Raw genomic sequence first — 14,582 nt, forward strand, 5'->3', positions numbered from 1 at the left:
TCTAACCATAAAATTCAAATGTATTATCCAGACCAGGGAACATTTGAGAGTGAAAGAAAGTGCTAAAATATTATATAAATGTTGAGCTATTTCTTGATAAACAGAGTTCTATCTAAAACCTTTTATTCAAAAATTAAATTATTTATAAAAATATAGAAATAGCACATATTTGTGTACATAAAAACAAAATTGTATTGTAATCCTTTATGGAATCTTTAGCTTTGTTGAGGTATAAATAACATGCAAAAATTCCCACATTTAATGTATACATTCTGATGAGTTTATACATATACATACACTTGTGATACCACCATCATAACCAACATACTAAATATACCTATCACCTCCCAAAATATCCTGGTGTTCTAGTGTCTGTTTGTTTGTATGTTTATTTTTTTGGTAAAAACACTTTACATGAAATCTGTCCTCTTAATATATTTTAAAGTTCACAATACATATTGTGAACTATCTAGGTACTATGTTGTATAGCAGATTTTTAGAACTTTCTCATCTTGTATAACAGAAACTTTATATTCCTTGAAAAACAATTTCCCATTTTCTACTCTTCCAACCCACAGCAATCACCTTTCTATTCTCTGCTTCTATGAGCTTGACTACCTTAGATCCCTATATTAGCGGAATCACATGGTATTTGTCCTTCTGTGACAGGCTTACTTACCATAATGTCCTCTTAGTTCATCTATGTTGTAACAAATGGCAGGACTTCTTTTTTTAAGATTTAATAATATTCTGTTGTATGTCTAGACCTCATTTTCTTTATTCATTCATTGTTGATGGACATTTGGGTTGCTTCTTATTTTGGATACTGTGGGTAATATTGCGATGATCATGAGGATGCACAGATCTCTTTGAGATCTTGATTTCAAGTCTTTTGGATTATATACTTAGAAATGGTATTGTCTGATTAAAACCACAATGACATATTAGCTCATACCTATTAGGATGGCTATTATAATATTTTTTAAGTGTTGGTGAAGATGTGGCTAAACTGGAACACTTATACACTGTTGGTGGGAATACAGATTGGTGCAACGCTATGGAAAACAGTATGGAGGTTCTTAAAAAATATAACTACTCTATGGTGGTTTTTGAACATCAAAAAATAAGAGAGGAAAAATTATATTTGATACATATTGACATTCTGTAATAGCTTCTGAGACATATTTGTTTCTGATATTTTATCACTGATAATTATTTTATGATAAATTTTTATTCAATACCTGCTTCCTAGAAATCTGAGGGTCTGTAGTTGTGGCTCAAGAGCCACTGCAGGGAGAGGTAGATGACAACCAGGGAGTGTCTGGGACCTGCTCCCTCAGTTTTGAACTGAATCAGCCCACCTACTTCATATGCTGTACATGTCAGTTCTGTACAAACATTTTCTTTTGCAAAATATTTGAAAACTACTAGCCTAGTAATTGCTTATACTTTAAAGCAAAAAAGAAAAAAGTATCTAAAAGTATTCTACCATTTATATTTCAACTAGAGGTCTGGTGCATGAAATTCGTGCACTGGGGGCGGGGGGGGGGGGTCCCTTAACCAAGCCTGCGCCCTCTCGCAGTCCAGGACCACTTGGGGGATGTCTGACTGCTGTTGGGCCTAAGCCGGCAGTTGGCCATCCCTCTCGCAGTCCAGGGCACCTCAGGGGATGTAGCAGTGCACCAAGTGGCAGGCAGCCAGGGAAGATCCCGAATCAGGGCCGGGCACTGTGCCACTCATGCTCATCCCAGCCCACTGCACTTGCTGCTGCCACTCAGTAGTGCTGCCGCAGAGTTGGAAGAGGCACCCGCCTTGGCAGCTGCACTCGCCAGCCATGAGCCCGGCTTCTGGCTGAGTGGCACGCCCCCTGTGGGAGTGCAGTGACCACCAGGGGGCAGCTCCTGAATTGAGCATCTGCCCACTGGTGGTCAGTGCATGTCATAGTGACCAGTCATTCTGGTCGTTCCACCATAAAGGTCGCTGGGCTTTTATTATATAGATTATTGTAAATTAGGCTATTTTTTGGATTTCTCCCTTCTCTTTTTTCTGAATTAATTTTATTGTGTGTGTGTTTTTTTGTACATACCCTAAATGAGGTGATGGGGAGAGGGCTTTGAAATTACTTTATGAGGGTAGAGACTTTTAAAAAAATAGTAATGTGTATTTTAAAATAGGAATGTAGTGTTAATGAAAAGAAAATATGTACCCATGAAAATTAGTATACAGAGACTTATGGTGATATTATATTCTATTTGAAGAAAATTGTAACACTGGAAAGAAAGAACACAGACATTTTATGTTTAAAATTCTGTCAAATTCTGACTGCCAAATAGTGTTTAAAATAAGAGATGACCTCTACATGTAGAAATATTTAATTAAGAAAGAAATATAATTACAATTATAATCTTAAAGGGTGACAGGACCTAATGTGAGGTTATAATCATTTTGGTCATAACATTTGTCAAAGATCTCTGCTACATAAATTATGTCACAGATACTTAAATTTCTATATTAAAGGTACTTGTAATATATTATTAAATATGATATTGTCTTATAAAATTTTTAATCTTGATTATTTATTGAGTAGCCTTTGAATTTTAAAAAACCATACTACATGATTTTAAACAACCAATATATACAGCCCAATCTACATTTTAAAAACCATGTGTATGCATATATATGAATAGAACTAACTGGTAAGATATATAAGTCAAAATGTTAAGTTTCTAATATGGTTAATGGTGATTTTGATTTTTTAATCCTTTTCTTTGTTTTCTAAATATTTGCCCAATGCACATGAATTTATTTTGTAATCGATCAAGAAAAGCCAAATAAATTTTATTTTTGAAATCAGTATTGTAACTTTTTGTTCATATTGTGGTATATGAACAGGGTTGTGGTTCACATGATCAACAGTGGTGTCTAGCCCAGATTAGAAAGGAAGAAAAGTCAGGAAAAGATTGGACTCAATCTTTTGCTGACTGGGAGAAGATGGACTAAAGACCAAAGGCCTAGATGAAAGGAGTGAGAGTATGAGAGATCTGGCTGGGTAGGAAGTTGTGATTCAAGAGTATAATAGTATTGAAGTTTAAGAATGATGTGGAAAAGTTCTGTTAAAGACAAGATCTATACTAGAGCCTGAGAGTAGAGTTAAGGTGACTGTAATTTAAGAGTCCAACAATTTTATGATAAGGTCATCTTCTGAGTCGTCCATGTTGATTGTAAAGTTAGGGCAGATAATGAATGTGAGTAAAATTCCAAAATCTTCATTAATAAGAGAGAGTGATATGTCATTATATATATTTGTCAGTAAATCTCATTTTGCTTATTTTATTTACATATCAATTCATAAAATACCAAGTTTCAATGTAGATTGTATTTGGTGCAAAGCCATAAGAAAAATAAGGTTTTTTTTGAAAGTTAAAATAATCAAACAAACACATTATGAGTACTACAAAATATCTCTTATGTCCTTGGAGAAAAAATACTTTACTTGATTGTTGCTTAATCAGTGATAGTAACGCATATTACATATTTTTCTTGTTCTCCGAAAGCGAAATATTTCTGTTGTGCACACCAAACAAGTCAGTCCAAGTACTAATGATGTGGCAATTGGCTGCTAAAATATTCGCTGCTAGTATTAGTGGAGAGAAATGGTGTGCCTGTGCGTAAGGTGCGTAAGGGAAATGAATGCAACATGATTATAGTAATCAGTCATTAGCAAACATTATAGTTCGTTATTAATAATTATGTATATCAGGATATTATAAAAATTAAGTTATGAAATGTTTATTAAAACATTTCTTACAGCATTATATTGGCTCGGCCACAAAAGTATTCGTTGTGGGCCACATTCACCCTGCAGGCCACGAGTTTGACATGCTTGGTGTAGAGTGTTGTTAAATCTGAATACATGAACATCAATGTCTGTAGAGCAAGCATGTCAAACTCAAAGGCAAACATGGGTCAAATAACTGAAGACCACGGCCCACTGGCCGTGAGTTTGACATGCTTGCTGTAGAGCAGTGGTTCTCAACCTTCCTAATGCGCGGCCCTTTAATACAGTTCCTCATGTTGTGGTGACCCCCAACCATAAATTATTTTCATTGCTACTTCATAACTGTAATTTTGCTACTGTTATGAATCATAATGTAAATATCTGAGATGCAGGATGTATTTTCATTGTTACAAATTGAACATAATTAAAGCATAGTGATTAATCACAAAAACAATATGTGATTATATGTGTTTTCCGATGGTTTTAGGCGACCCCTGTGAAAGGGTCGTTCGACCCCCAAAGGGGTCGCGACCCACAGGTTGAGAACTGCTGCTGTAGAGTCTTCTCTGCTATGGGGCAGGAACTTTTGATCAGATTTTGTCATATTCACTGCATAAATTCTTTCATTGCTCTAATTTCGTGCTAAGCAATCAATCTTTGAACTATTAATTCTCCTTTCAAGTAGTCAATTCTGATACAATGCCTGATTTGGAACTGTGAACTTGTTTCAACATAATTGATACATTAAAGGACAAATTGAACTTAATGTGAATTATAAATTTTGCATTTATTTGTGTGTGGTTTTATTCATGTGAAACACTAGGTTCACCCTCTGCATACCTTCTAGTCAGAATTTACATCCCTTCCATGTGCAACATTTGCTCACCTCTTTTTAGGATTCCCCCCAGCTATTATCTCTGGATCTCGCCACCTAGTCAGGTTTAGATGTCGATGAGTCTCCTTGGGTGTGGTTCCTTAGATGCTGTTTCCTCTGAAGACCTGTCAATTAATAAGATTATTTATCTGCTGCGCACACTCAACGTGCGATAGTGGGAGAGACATAGGAGAACCCCTTCCAGATAAAGAAGGAAAACAGAAGGCACACACAGTCACTGGTCCATAGTAATTCTGACACCCACCAAGTGCATGTTGCCAGTTCCTCGAATAGGTGCCAGTCCCGTTTCCTGAAAGCTGTTTTTCATGACGTGGTTCTGCCACTGGAGTCATGGCTCCACTCCCTCTGCCATATGAGCCATCCTTCCCTTCCCATAGGAAGTTGTCTGTGTTTGCAACTAGGTCAACTTAGCCTGAACCTTCTGGTCTTACATAAGGTTTTCCTGAAGCATGGAGTTTGGGGGTGGGGGGACTCTCACAGGTGTAGATGGACACCTGTGACATCATCTGTAGAAGTAGTTCTTAGGAGTCCAAACACCTCTTTTTCTCACTGTCTCTTTCCCTTTCAAGCAAAGCTAGCAAATCACGTGGGATTTTTATGTATCAATTTATAATCCACTTTTTAGATCATGCTACAAATACAAATCATTTTGAGATAAGCCCTTTTCTACTTTGGGCTCCTGTGAGATTGTTATGGGTAAAGCCCTTAAGATTCTTGGAAACTCTTAAGATTCTTGGAAGCCTTTTCTCTGAAAGATTCTGTGAGATATGGCCTTGGATTTTTCTGAGGTATTAAGAAAGATCATACAGCCCTACTCTGGATTTGCCCTTAGCCTAGAAACTACTAGGGATAAGAGAAAGTTTTATTTTCAAAACTGGTGAGTTCTATATTATTAATTGCTTATTATTGCTCTCCTTTCATATTTTATCATAGAAAATGAGAAGAAGCCCAGTAGAACTTTTAATATGCTACCTGGAAATCTCCTTAGTTATATTTTTAAATTCTTTACATACATTTCCTTTTCTATACTACAAAACTTTCTAATACTGCATAAACAGATTGCCCTTTCTTTTAGATTCCAGTAACATTTTCTGTACTAGCCTTAGAGCCAGTGGTTCTCAACCTTCTGGCTCTTTAAATACAGTTCCTCATGTTGTGACCCAACCATAAAATTATTTTCGTTGCTACTTCATAACTGTAATGTTGCTACTGTTATGAATCGTAATGTAAATATCTGATATGCAGGATGGTCTTAGGCGACCCCTGTGAAAGGGTCGTTCAACCGCCAAAGGGGTCGCGACCCACAGGTTGAGAACCGCTGCTAGAGTAGTTATGAAAACCCTCCTCTAAGCCCTTTAGACTTGCACTAACACTCCCCAGCTTTTACCTGATCCCAGAGTCAGTGCCACATGTTTTTAGGTTTTTGATATGGAAATCTCTACTTCCAGGTTTCAAGTTTTTTCTAGTTACCTATTACTGCATAACAAACCACCCCAGAGGCTCCAAGCATGTCAAACTCAAAGGCTAACACGGGCCAAATAAACAAAGTTTAAGTTTATGTGGGCCGCAAAAAAACCCAAAAGCTTAAATTTTCATAGAAACGTAGGTGTATTTCGATAGAGACATACAGAATACAAAGGGCTGAAATAAATGAGTAATCGTCAAAATAAAATAATAGAACATTTTAATAAAAATTAATATTTTTTTCTTGAACTTACCAGACACTGAATAACTGCACAAATTACTAAGTGTAATGCAAATAAACCCATTTTTCTTGTTCTCCAAAAGCAAAATATTTCCTGTTGCGCACACCGAACAAGTCAGTCCAAGACTAATGACGTGGCAATTAGCTGCTAAAATATTCTCGCTGCTAGTATTAGTGGAGAGAAATGGTGCGCCTGCGAGTAAGGCGCGTAAGGGAAATGAATGCAACACAATTATAGTAATCAATCATTAGCAAATGTTGTAGTTCATTATTAATAATTATGTATAACAGGATATTATAAAAATTAAGTTATGAAATTTTTATTAAAATGTTTCTTACATACCGTTATATTGGCTGGGCCCCAAAAATATTTGTTGTGGGCTGCATCTGGCCTGCGGGGCGCAAGTTTGACATGCTTGCCTTACTAGTACACTATCTCCATATTTTTGGATTCTTTTTTCTTTTTGCTCTTCTGTTGTTGTTTTTTTTTGCTTCCTCATATTTCAAATCAATTTGATTCTCAGGATCCTCTAGTCTACTGTTGAATCCCTGTAAACTACTCTTTATTTCAGTCAGTGTATGCTTAATTTCTGACTGGTCCTTTTCCATTTTTTTGGCATTCTCTCTAAAATCATTGAAAGTCTCACTAAGTCCTTTGGAGGTTTCTAGAAGATTCTTGAATAACCTTATAACCGTGGTTTTGAACTCTATATCCAGTAGTTTGCTTTCTTCCATTCCTTTCATTTGTGACATGTTTCTTTGTCTCTGCATTTTGGCTGCTTCCCTGTGTTTGGTTCTATGTATTAGGTAGAGCTGCTAAGTCTCCTTGAGTTGATAGAATGGCCTTGTGTAGTAGGTGTCCTATAGGGCTCAGTGGCTCCGCCTCCCTAATCACTTTCGGTGGACACTTTAGGTGCACCCCTTTGTGGGCTGTGTGCACAGTCTTATTGTAGTTGAGATTTATTGCTATTGGTGTCACTGGGAGGAGTTGACCTCCAGGCCAATTGCCTGTGGGGACCAGCTGTAACTACAGTGGGAGAGCTGCTGTGCAGGAGACAACCTTATGGAGCAGGACTTGCTTCAGCAGGGTTTTGGTGCTCACTGAGTCTGCCCCTTGAGCGTGTTGCTTATGGATGTGTAGAGTTGTAATCTGGTATGGTCTGACACTGACCACTGGGTACACTGGCTCTTGGGTCTCCAGGGAGGTGTAAAGTCAGCCACTTCCTGGGGCCACCCAGCAGGAGCTACAGAGAGATCTTTAGATTCCTCCCCTTTGTATTGGGTTTGGCAGTGCCCAGATGAGGCCCAGCTGTGAAGCAATACAGGCTGGTGCTGATGCAAGGTTTTGGGCTTTTTATTGATAGGTTTGGAGCTCCCTGACACAGCTGCAGCTTGTTTGACAGGTTAGGCCATTTATATGCAAAAGCTGCTGCACACAGCTTGGGTGGGGTTGTAAATTGGGTGGGGTGGGGTCTCAGGGAATCATCAAGGTGGAGCAAACAGAAATGGCTGCCAGTCAGCCCTGAACCAGGGAGGTCCCAGCACAGGAACAATGACTGCTGTGAGCACCTCCATCTGGGAGAAAGTTGCCCCCAAGTTCCTGCCCTGACGCCAGACAGTCCAGTTTCTCCTCGTATGTGTCTGGGTCCCCCAGAGCCTCGCCCAGCACTGGAGCTCAGAGGAAGTGAGACCTTGTAAGTTCAGTTTGTGGTGCCGGCCTTTTAAGAGGAGCAGCTGGGTCTCCAGAAGCCTCTGTGTCACTCAGCCCCAATCCACACTGGTTTTTACAGCTTGTAGTTCTTACTGCCCGTAGGGACTTCTTTTCCCAGCTCTGGGACCCTGGGCTGGGTGTCTGGTTTGGGGCTGGGACCCCTTGCTCCTCTGGGCGGCCTCTGCAGAGGCAATCTCCCTCCTGATTAAAGAAGCAGCAGGCACACGTGGGTGCTGGACCAGCCTGTTTGGTGCCTCTGCACCTCCTACCAGTCTCAGTGTGCTTTCTTCTTTACTTCTCTAGTTGTAGGACTTCCATTCAGCCAGCTTTCTGGCAGCTCTGGATGATGGTTGTTCTGTATTTTAGTTGTAATTTTCATGTGGTTGTGGGAGGCAGCGAGTACAGGTGTTTGCCTACGCCGCCATCTTGGTTCTTCTCCATTGATTTTTAGAGAGAGTGGAAGGGCAGGGGAGAGACAGAGAGAGAAACATCAATGTGAGAGAGACACATGGGTTGGTTGCCTCCTGCAAGCACCCCGACCAGGGCCTGAGCGGGGGAGGAGTCTGCAGCCGAGGTACGTGCCCTTGATCGGAATGGAACCCGGGATCCTTTGTCTGCAGGCTGATGCTCTATCCACTGAGCAAGACAGGCTAGAGCTAGATAGATCACTGATATTTAAAGAGCAGATATGGTCTTTCTCTGCTCCTCAAGGTCTAGAGTCTCACCTGGAAAGACTTAGCGCCTGAGGGTGTTGATGGCTGGGGAATGGAGTCATCTGGAAGTAACTTCACTCACATGCCCAGAATTTGAAGCTGGTTGTTGCCTGGCAACCTACACGTGGTCTCTCCTTATGGCCTGGGCTTCCTTACAGAATGGGGCCTCAGTCCTGTTACATAGTAGCTTAGGGCTCCAAAGTTCGGCATTCTAATAGGACAGGTTAGATATGCATGTCATTTTTATGATTTAGTTTGTGAAGTCAAATCATATTACTTTTTTTGTACTTAGCTTATCAAGTTCGAGGGGAGGAGACAGATCCCTCTGGGGAAAATGTCAAGGTCACATTGTATGAGAAGCCCGTGGGATCTGACATTTTATTATGGCAATCTTAGGAAAACAAAACCTGCCACACTAAGTCAGCCTCAATGAGGGGAAATACATATTTTTGAGCTCCATGTCTTTCACCAGAGTCACTTGCTCATGGGCTCTTTGAGGTAGTAGGGGAAAAGACTGTCATACACAGAGTATCTCATTTTGTCACCCCGACTATTGAGAGCCTTCTCTATAATGTATGCATTCACACAGGACACAAACACCTTTGCATAATTCCTATTCAGAGGTTTATTCATTTGCTTCTTTCTCAAAGTTTCTTATGACTAATCTTCCAATCCTGTTCTTTCCAAATCCCTGGCAATAAAACCAAACAATTAGCGATTGCCTCTGAATCACTGTAAATCTGTCTGGATAGCAATTCCTTCATTTGGATCAAGTAGATAATAAACATACTACTCAAAATTTTTCATCATTGGAAAATTTCCCATCATCACTATTATTCCTGTATTTTGCTTTATGAAAATTCTTCGTGAGTTCCAGCATCACAGAGCATCACTATCTTTTCATTATTGCTTCATGGGCAAGTTAGTTACCTCTAGCTACCCTTACACTTTATACCTACATTTCCTTTTTCTTCAAAATAATGAGACTTTCATGTATTTTAGTTCTATCACCTAGCGTTTCTGTGTGGCTATTTGATAATTGATATTTTTCATTTCTGTAAAAAAGCTGAGAACTACTGGGATTTGGTTTGGCATATCAATTAGCTTATACCTGTGACTCAATCACTACATGAGAGGCTAGATGAGAGGACAGATTTCTGAGATAATTGGAAAGTTTAAATATTTGCAGATCTATGACTAACCCTTCTGAGAGTTGATTATAAAGCCTGCATAGTATTTAGGCTTCTTGTTTTCTTTTTTCTACTCTCCAGATCACTTTTAGAAATACCAATATTTATGGACTATCTGGGCAGAATCTAGCAGACACATAGACTAAAATCAATATGTTTGGATACCTTTTTAAAGCTAATTTTGTTTTAAAAGTAAAATATTTGGTCAAAAAGTATATTGAAGTGAAAAGCTTCTTTTGTTGTAGAATAGCACTGCTGCATTTTGTCAATTCTTGTCCTTTCAGTGTGTAAATGAGAATTGATCAGATGTATGTATTTCTAACAATTATCTTGTAAACAAATGGAAGAACAAAAGCTTTCTCTTTCTTTCAAAATAAGCAAGCAAGTAAGCAAAAATACAAACCAGTAACTAACAAACGAGCATATTTCATCTCTAGTCAGCTCTCTAATAAAATGAAAAAAAGAGTAAGAATTTTACTAATTATGTTAGGCTTTTTTGGGGGGGGGGTGTCTACCTATGTGTGGTTAACTCTATCATAGTGTGGGTATGTATTCATGTACAAATGACCATTCTTTCAATAGTGAAAAGAATTAAGTATCAGCTGTGGAGGGAGATAGAAAGATAATAATGGACCCAAACCACAAAAATTTTAGGCTGTGGTTGTTGTACTTCTTTGTTCTTTCTTCTGCATTTCTTTACATTTGATGTCTCTGGGAGGCAGCATACAATGTCATAATTAAGAGGGACAAGATAGAATCCTTTGTGTTTTCTGCTGTGGTTTCTCAGTTGTGGTTTTAATTGTTGGGGCAGTAGGGTAAACGTCTTTCAATTCAACTCTAAAGGATTAAAAAGGAAGTGAGCAATACATGGATGCAAAAGATCAGGCCTGGAGATGCTTCTCATTGAGAGGAGGACTAGTTAGCCCTCACACACCCATCCAGCAAATTTACAAAACCCACTGGTAACAGGTGTCCAAGAAACAGCATTTCTTTCCTCGTTTCCCATATTGCTAGTTATTTTTGTTTTCTCATACAATAGGCATGACTTACATAAATAGTGTTTTCCTCTATTAGAGTATGTATTAGGAAAGAGAAAACCTGGGTTTAAACTTCATCTATGGTTAATTAAATGTATAGTTTTGGGCAAGTCAGTTGTAAACTCTTTGGGCCTCAGTTTCCTCTTCTGTAAAGTCACTATGTTATACCCCTTAATTTAAGCTGCTCTTTTCCAGCTCATCTCCAAATCATCTGATACTTAGCACACATGCACATTTCTCCAAATCCTAAGATATGCTTTTAGAGCTTTTTAAAAAATATGAAGCTAATTGAAATCCATACATTGCATTTAACTTTTTATCTGTTTGGACTTTGGGACAGTTCTCCAACTCCTCCTTTCATGATGAGTATAAAATACCCCACACTCTGCATTTGTCTAATTGTTTGCTTGTACTGAGACTGAACTTCATTATCTTAAATTTTCTATAATCTACCTTCATTAGATTCGGTATAAACATTTTTGACAAGACTCCTTCATAAGTGATACTGAAATATGTTTTGCAGCATATCAGAAGGTACATTATGTCAGATTGTCCCCCTATTAATGATGCAAAGTTTGATCCTTGATTAAGATGGTGACTACCGTATCACTCTGTTTTTCCTTCCAGCTCTTAAATCTTATATTTCTTTGGCTTCCAAAGTCTATACTCTTGAATTTCCTAAATGTACATGCAGCCTTTTGATAGCAGCCAGAGAAGTCTTCTAATCATTTTCATTATCTCCTTGGATCAGGAACTCCAAATAGTTTCAAAACACCTTTTATTTTATGCTCTCCCAGCAAGCCTCTTTCTGCTTCAACAACATTTATTTGATTTTTATCTTCTACATATGATCTTGTCATTCCCACTCTTTGCCTTCAATATCCTACTGCCTTCCTCTGGAATCCCCCTGGCTTATCTTTATCACCTTTTATATTTTATCCAACACCATGCAAATCATTTTCTTATTCAGTTTTACTTAGTGATCACATACTCCATTTATGGCATGTATATCTATAAGTTTCAATGCCATGTTTCAATACAGGGTTATGTTGATTCAAAGTTATAGTCGCTAAAAAAGTTGAAAAAAGTTCAAAACATGTGATTTACTTGTTTAATGACTAATTTTTTCCTTTTTATGTCCACAGCCAACATCTACTAGATGATAAAATGAGTCAGCATCATAATGATAAATGAAAGTATTGCTCTTTATAAAGTCAAGGAAGACACCTGTGAGACAAAACTGTCTCGTTTAGCAGTGTTGTGAATTTTCCCTTCTAATTTCAGGTAAGGTATGACTTTTATATGGCCTATATTTCTGGAATTGGGCAGTTTGTTCCAGCTGGAGCTTTTATGGCTGTGGTTTTCTAGGAAATACCGTTGTGCTTGCAGATCATTCATTCACTGATAAACTGTATTGACTTTCCTGTGTATTTAACTCAGTTTTTTATAGTGATACTAGAGGCCCGGTGCACAAAAATTTGTGCACTCGACGGGGAGGGGGGGCCCTCAGCCCGGCCTGTGCCCCCTCGCAGCCTGGGACCCCTCGGGAGATAATGACCTGCTGGCTTAGGCCTGCTCCCAGGTGGCAGAGGGCAGGCCCAATCCCTAGGTGCAACCCCTGGTCGGGCTCAGAGCAAGGCTGATTGGGAGTTGGGGCGCTGCCCCCTGTCATGCACAGAGCAGAGCGGATTGGGAGGTTGCAATGCCACCCCTAGTCATGCTCAGGGTAGGGCCGATTGGGGGGTTGGAGCACCGCCCCCTGTCACACTCAAGGCAGGGTCAATGGGGAGGTTGCGGCGCCACTCCCTGTCACGCACAGAGCAGGGCCAATCAGGGGGTTGGGGCACTGCCCCCTGTCACTCACAGAGCAAGGCCCATCAGGGGGTTGGGGCTCTGTCCCCTGTCACGCTGATCCCGGTGCCGGGAGCCTCGCTGCTCCGCTGATCCCGGTGCTGGGAGGCATATTACCCTTTTACTATATAGGATAGAGGCCTGGTGCACAGGTGGGGGCTGGCTGGTTTGCCCTGAAGGGTGTCCTGGATCAGGGTGGGGTCCCGCTTGGGTGCCTGGCCAGTCTGGGTGAGGGGCTGAGGGCCGTTTTCAGGCTGGCAGGTGACTGAAGCTCCCAACCTCTCCTTTTTTTCTTTTTTTAAAAATTCTGGGCCAGCTTTAGCTCTGAGGCTTGGCTCCAGCTCTTAGGCCTCAGCTGCTGAAAGCAGGTTTCTGGCCTTTGTTTACCTTCTGTATTTGAAACAATGTTGCGGTCCTGCTGGCTGAAGCCTGGCTGACTAAAACAGGTTTCTGGGGTTTTGTTTACCTTCTATTTTTGTAACATAGTTGCTTAGAGTTGCAGCTCAGAGGCTGGCAGCAGCAGGAGGGGAACCTGGCTTCCTCCGTCACTGAAGCAAGCAAGCCTCCTGTTCGCTTCAGTGCATGGCTGCTGGCCGCCATCTTGGTTGGCAGTTAATTTGCATATCTCACTGATTAGCCAATGGGAAGGGTAGCGGAGGTACGGCTAATTACCATGTTTCTCTTTTATTAGATAGGATAATGAGAAAAGGCAGGATCTGGAGTCAGAAAATCAGGATTTAAGTATTGGCTCTGCCTCTTACCTTATGTGTGACCTTGAATAAATCCTTTAACGCCTTTGAACTTTAATTACCTTGTCTGTCAATGAAAAATACTACTGTGCCCTAACTGGTTTGGCTCAGTGGATAGAGCGTCGGCCTGTGGACTCAAGGGTTCCAGGTTCGATTCTGGTCAAGGGCATGTACCTTGGTTGCAGGCACATACCCATTGGGGAGTGTGCAGGAGGCAGCTGATTGATGTTTCTCTCTCATCGATGTTTCTAACTCTCTATTCCTCTCCCTTCCTCTCTGTAAAAAATCAATAAAATATATTTTTTTTAAAAAAGAAAAAATACTACTGTGCTTACTTTGAGGGTTGCTACAAAAGACAAATTAGACAACGTGAATAATACCATGTGACTAGCCTGGCTGGAGTGGCTCAATTGGTTAAGTATCATCCTGTGAACTGAAAGTTTGCTGGTTCAATCTCCAGTCAGGGCATATATCTGAATTGCAGGTTTGATCCTTGGTTGGGGCACTTACAGAAGGCAACCAATCAATGTTTCTCTCTCACATGGATGTTTCTCTCTCTCTTCCTCTCTCTAAGCATGTCTTCAGGTGAAGGTTAAAAATAAAAATCCCATGTGATTTATAAAGCATCTCCTAGCTCAAATTCATGTAATATTTTTCTGTTTTGTCTTTTTTTAACTAGGAAAGAAAGACATGATTGTATTTTTTAAAAAGCAGTAAGATTGGAAATGAAGAGTAAAAAAGAGAATTCATTTTTCTTTGAATTCCTTTCTAGCCATATATTTCACTTGTTTTCTTTGCTATCCTTATTCCTTCTACATTATGGCATTATGTCTTTTTTGGAAATGTTCAATAACATCTTGCTAATTTTTTGTTTACATTAATTCAGCTCCTGGATGTAGGGCTATCTTTATCCAGTTAAACTTATCTATCCTTACATTGTTTTTTCTTTTTAA

Source organism: Myotis lucifugus, unplaced genomic scaffold (genome assembly GCF_000147115.1).
Source record: "Myotis lucifugus unplaced genomic scaffold, Myoluc2.0 scaffold_25, whole genome shotgun sequence".
NCBI classification, from domain to species: Eukaryota; Metazoa; Chordata; class Mammalia; order Chiroptera; family Vespertilionidae; genus Myotis; species Myotis lucifugus.